This window comes from Oratosquilla oratoria, chromosome 44, assembly GCF_046742065.1.
Source record: "Oratosquilla oratoria isolate Oo_2021 chromosome 44, ASM4674206v1, whole genome shotgun sequence".
Taxonomy (NCBI): Eukaryota; Metazoa; Arthropoda; class Malacostraca; order Stomatopoda; family Squillidae; genus Oratosquilla; species Oratosquilla oratoria.
This window is the reverse complement of record NC_134820.1, coordinates 3,239,946-3,246,542: the sequence shown is the minus strand read 5'-3', so window position 1 is coordinate 3,246,542 and position 6,597 is coordinate 3,239,946.

Here is a 6,597-nt window from a genome sequence, read left to right as displayed (position 1 = left end):
CTCTTGTCAATATATATACCTCAATATATTTCTCTCTCACGCAACAGTTTCTCTTTCGAATATCTATTGTCACCTCTCTCTCTCTCTCTCTCTCTATCTCTCTCTCTCTCTCTCTCTCTCTCTCTCTCTCTCTCTCTCTCTCTCTCTCTCTCTCTCTCTCTCTCTCTCTCTCTCTCTCTCTCTCTCTCTCTCTCTCTCTCTCTCTCTCTCTCTCTCTCTCTCTCCTCTCTCTCTCTCTCTCTCTCTCTCTCTCTCTCTCCTCTCCCTCTCCTCTCTCTCTCCTCTCTCTCTCTCTCTCTCTCTCTCTCCTCTCTCTCTCTCTCTCTCTCTCTCTCTCTCTCTCTCTCTCTCTCTCTCTCTCTCTCTCTCTCTCTCTCGCTCTCTCTCTCTCTCTCTCTCTCTCTCTCTCTCTCTCTCTCTCTCTCTCTCTCTCTCTCTCTCTCTCTCTCTCTCTCTCTCTCTCTCTCTCTCTCTCTCTCTCTCTCTCTCTCTCTCTCTCTCTCTCTCTCTCTCTCTTTCTCTCTCTTTCTTTTCCTGTTGCACTGTTGGACAGAGAAGTTTTCATTCATCTAAACAGATTGGAGACATATTGGTCATTTGAATGGCATATACTGTATTATATTAGAGAGGAAAGGTTAACATGAAAGTGAATTGAGTCAATGAAAGAGTTGTCTTCCTGGGATTGAAATTAGGAACATAGACAAGTCTATGACGTCAAAGGAAATTAAATCTTAGAGTTTCGAAAGGGAGAAATCATAAGAGAATGAAATAGAATTTAAGGATGGATAAATAAGGTTTTGAGAGAAGAATTGATAAATTGAGCTAAGTGAAGATGGAGAGAGAGAGAGACAGAGAGAGAGAGAGAGAGAGAGAGAGAGAGAGAGAGAGAGAGAGAGAGAGAGAGAGAGAGAGAGAGAGAGAGAGAGAGAGAGAGAGAGAGAGAGAGAGAGAGAGAGAGAGAGAGAGAGAGAGAGAGAGAGAGAGAGAGAGAGAGAGAGAGAGAGAGAGAGAGAGAGAATAGAAATACAGACAGATCTAGCACTAGAACATGAAAAAAAATATGTCAGAGTGGTGAGTGGACGTGTACAGTAGAGATAGAATATAAGGAAAATGAGTAATGGAAGGGAGCTACGTTGCTTGAATTTTTTTATAACAAAGAGAAGCAGTTGAACAAAGAAAAGGGATCATAAAAAAGCGAGAAGAGAAAATGGAAGTAAAAATAAATATCAGATTAGTTAAGGGATGATTAATAAATAGGATTTGTAGAGGGGCAAGGTGACCATAATAAAAATTTTAAAAGCTGATATTACTTTAGGCCGTTTTGTACGATGGGAACGTTTCACTTGCTTGAAATATTTCCGCTTGAGCCAAAACGAAATCTGCAAATTGAGTCAACGTGTTCAGGGATTAAATTGGTTTCATTTCAGGCAAATTAGAAGAATGGAAAGAAAGAAGATCTGCGGAAAAAAGGGAAGTAAGGAAAATGAAAAGGTAGGAAAAGGCAATTAAAAACGTGGCTCAGAAGCTGAGAAGTCTTGTCGTTGTCGCTAAGGCAGACGACGACTGAGAATGAAATATAAATGGACAAATAAATAAATAAGCCAGAGGAAATGTAAAATGTCAGAGCTTGTATACCTAGTCTCGGCGCATGAAAATTGGTACACAAAAACAAAAAAATCATTTAGTCAGAAAAGAGGAGAAAATTAAAAGATTGCTCAGCGAGATCGGATATAGTAAAAAAAGAAGAAAAAAAAAGTAAGTAGGTCAACAATGAGGAGAAATGGTATTGCCATCACTGAAATGAAAGTTTAAATGAAACATAATATCACCAACTGAAACTAGGAATGTCGCTAAGTAGGCCCGTGAGCAAAGGGAAAGTAATCAAGCCAGAAAGCAAGAGAAATAAGTATGCAATAGAGCAGCGAAAGAAGGAAGTGGTGTTAAATAGGCTCCGAGTAGCCCAAAGAAGAAACGACTCGAATTGGCGTTACAGTCTAATACGGGACAGCAGAAGCCTTCAAGCTGAGCGGGTATAAGGCTGAGGCGAAGTCAGACGAGCAAAAAAACGAAAGAGAAGTAAAAATAAGGTGAAATAAAAGCCGAAGAAAATCTTGCCGACCAGTGCGGGGAGAGACGTGGAGGAAAAAGAAAACGGAAGCTCGAGAGGAAACAAAGATGGCGTCGACACGAAAGGAATTTCAGGAGAGTCGTGGAAAGTGGAAGAAGAGGGTAGAGGTAAAAAGGAGGGAGATGGAGCAATGGAAGGATAGAGAGAGGGGGAATGAAATTACGGTCGAAAAGTGAAATACAGGATGAAAGGGAAAATGTCGATAGAATAAGGGTAAGTGGATGAAAGGGGAGAGGAAAGGGAAGAAGGAAAAGAGAAAACATGGAATGAAATACGAAGAAAACTGGTGGAGGGAATATTTTGTCGGAAATAGTTGAGACTTCTGTCCTTAGGAACAATATCGTAGTGGGGAGATGGAACCATAGAAGAGTAAAGGAAGAGATTTAAGAAGAGAAACAGAACGAAAGGATGGTAGAAATTAAAAGCTATAATTTCTAATTAGTAGATATTAGTCTTCATTCATAAAAAGCTATGTGACTCCTACCCCTATAATACTAACTTCTTAAGATAATGGTCATTGCCTCATATAACTAGAACAGTGAGTAAAGGAAGAGATTTAAGAAGAGAAACAGAACTAAAGGATCGTAGAAATTAAAAATGATAATTTCTAATTAGTAGATATTAGTCTTCATTCATAAAAAGCTATGTGACTCCTGCCCCTAGAATACTAACTTCTAAAGATAATGGTCATTACCTCATATAACTAGAACAGTGAGTAAAGGAAGAAATTTAAGAAGAGAAACAGAACGAAAGGATCGTAGAAATTAAAAGTTATAATTTCTAATTAGTAGGTATTAGTCTTCATTCATAAAAAGCTATGTGACTCCTGCCTCTAGAATACTAACTTCATAAGATAATGGTCATTGCCTCATATAACTAGAACAGTGGTTCTTAAACTTGTTGGAGGTACTGAACCCCGCAAGTTTCATACATGCATTCATCGAACCCTTCGTAGTTGGGAAAATAATTTTTTTTTTCTTCAAATTCAAAACATAGTAACTATATACTGTATTAGTGCACAAACTGTGCCTTGGGTCATTTGCACACGTAATCACTGTGTTCAAAGAACAAAACCAACAAAACATGAACCCAAGGGTGAACCAAACCGCCAAACCCTGGTGTCACAGCCCACATTGTCCCCCTGCTCAGAGTCCCCCCCCCCCGGAAGAATTAGGCTAGGATATTTTGCCCCCGGGGGAATTACAGACTGGTCCATTTCTTCCCCCTTCTGTCTAGAATGTCCCCCCTAAGAAAATCAATGATATAAGATACACACAATAGTTTGCATTGATTTATTTTAACACATAAGATGCCATGGTCATTATTTTAACACATAATGTGCCATGTCTCAGTAGTACATCTACGTCTTCTGTCAGCATTACATACTCGAATGGTTGTCAGCAGTACATCTATGTCTTGTCTCAGTAGTACATATTCTAATGATTCTCAGCAGTACATCTATTTCTTGTCTCAGCAGTACACACTGTAATGGTTCTCAGCAGTACATCCATGTCTTGTCTCAGCAGTACATACGAGTAATCTAATGATTCTCAGCATTACATATAGGTCATGTCGCAGCAGTACATAACGTAACGTAACGTGACCTAATCTAACCTAACATAACCCAACCCAACCTAACCTAACCTAACACTAACCTAACCTAACCTAACCTAACCTAACCTAACCCAACCCAACCCAACCTAACCTAGCCTAGCCTAACACTAACCTAACCTAACCTAACCTAACCTAACCTAACCTAACCTAACCTAACCTAACCTAACCTAACCTAACCTAACCTAACCTAACCTAACCTAACCCAACCTAACCAACAGCTGCTTGTGAAGTTTATAGAGATGGAGTAGGGGGGCAGTTTAGGCTGCAGGGGGGATAGTTATCCTAGGATATTTCCTCCTCCTCGGAGAAACTATCCTAGGATACTTTGCCCGGGGGGGGGGAATATCCTAGGATACTTTGCCCCCGGGGGGAGAAATATCCTAGGATACTTTGCCCCCGGGGGGAGAAATGAGCGGGGGGACTTTTAGACTGGTACACCGGAAACTGACTCACCGAACCCCTGGGGTTCGATCGAACCTAGGTTAAGAAACACTGAACTAGAACAAAGAAAGTTAAGTAAAAGGGAGAGGAAAGGAGAGAGAGAAACGTGTAAGAGTTTAAGTTAAACTATAAGAAAGTGGAAACTCGATGATATGGAGATAAAGAAGGAAACAAAGAGAAATGAAGAGGTAGGGAAAGATAGTGTACGTATTTTGAGAGCCGAAAATATTAGATTTTTTTTCGTGAGAAGGAATAGTAGAAACGAAGACTTGAAGGTGAAAACCGGGAAAGAGGAAGAAAAGAAAAAAATTAGAAAACCAAAAAAGAGGTGTAAAATAAATAAATAAATAAATAAATAAATAAATAAATAAATAAATAAATAAATAAATAAATAAATAAATAAATAAATAAATAAATAAATAAATAAATAAATAAATAAATAAATAAATAAATAAATAAATAAATAAATAAATAAATAAATAAATAAATAAATAAATAAATAAATAAATAAATAAATAAATAAATAGATAAATAAAATAAAACGCTCATAAGAAACGAAGAGATAGACAAGACTCAGTTATCCATTAACCTTCCAATATATGGATGAATGAATATATAGGAAATTAATTATATAGATGAATAAATAAATATATAGATAGATAAATAAGTTGATAGATCAATAGATAGATAAATAAGTATGTGAATTAGTAAATAAACAAATTTATTAATATATAGATGAATAAATAAATAAAGAAATATATATATTATAAATAGATAAATAAACGTTTCATTATCTAGATTAATGAATAGATAAATAAAAGAGTATATAGATATATAGATAAGCAAAAAATAGATATATGAAAAAAAAATTAGTAAATAAACGTATGTATAGATAACTAATTGAATAGATAGATATATGAATAACTAAAAGATTGAATAGATAGATGAATGAATAAGTAAATTTGCTGATGATACAAAACTGTGCGGAGTGGCAAATGATCACTCAAACCAATTAGATATTCAAGAAGATTTAGATCAATTACAGCAATGGTCTGAAAAGTGGCTAATGAAATTTAACACAAGTAAATGCAAGGTAATGCACATAGGTAAAAATAACAGTAAGTACGATTACAAGTTATTTGGAAATTCGTTAACAAAAGTGGATAGTGAAAAAGATCTCGGCGTAATTATCAGTAACGACCTCAAATCATCCAAGCAGTGTATTTCAGCCTCTGAGAAAGCAAATAAGATTCTGGGATTGATTGCGCGATCTTTTGATTTCAAAAGTCCATCACTCATTAACAAGCTATATAAATCGTTAGTTCGTCCACATTTGGAATATGCTGTTTCCGTATGGTCACCGAATCTCATTAAAGACATTGACAGACTGGAAAAAGGTACAACGGCGAGCCACAAAACTGATTCCAAATATCAAAAATAAATCATACGAAAATCGACTTAAGCACATGAATCTGTTTTCCCTAAAAAAGCGTAGACTCAGAGGTGACTTGATACAGGTCTTTAAGATTTTAAAGGGAATTGACAACATCAAAAGTGACCAAATTTTCACATTGAATGAGAATCAGACAAGAAACAATGGTCTCAAACTGTCCGGAAATAGATTCAATTTGGAAGTAGGTAGAAACAACTTTGCCAACCGTGTAGTTAATGAATGGAATAAACTTCCTGCACAGGTAGTGCAATGTAGTTCAGTTCGAAGCTTTAAGAATCATTTAGATAAATACCTAAGTAAGATGCTGTAATTATTATAATTTATGTTATATTATTTGTTTTTGTTTTGTTATAATTTGTCTGTCTGATTTTCATTTATTATTAGTTATATGTCAATTTATTATCATTTACTATTTACCTGTTTGTTTGTTATTCAACTATACCAATGCATTTATTTATGTATTTTAATTGTTATTTACATTGTTATAGTTTTAATTTATTATTAATATGATTTTTTTTTTTTTTTTTTTTTTTTTTGCATCCGACCTAGATATGGATCAAAAGGTCTCCTGTCGGCATGCTTTGCCTTTGTAATCCTTTGTATATATGAATAGATAAATAAATTAATCAATCAACGAACAAATTAATTCATAAGTGCAAAAGTTGACATAGGAATGAATAGATACATATAAATAGATGGATAAATAAATAAATGAATAAATAAATAAATAAATAAATAAATAAATAAATAAATAAATAAATAAATAAATAAATAAATAAATAAATAAATAAATAAATAAATAAATAAATAGATAAAAATAAATAAATAAAAAAATAAGTAAATAAATAATAATAAATAAATGAATACATAAATAGATAAAAAATTATAATAAATAAGTAAATAAATATATAAATAAATAAATAAATAAATAAATAAACAAACAAATAAATATAAAAAAACA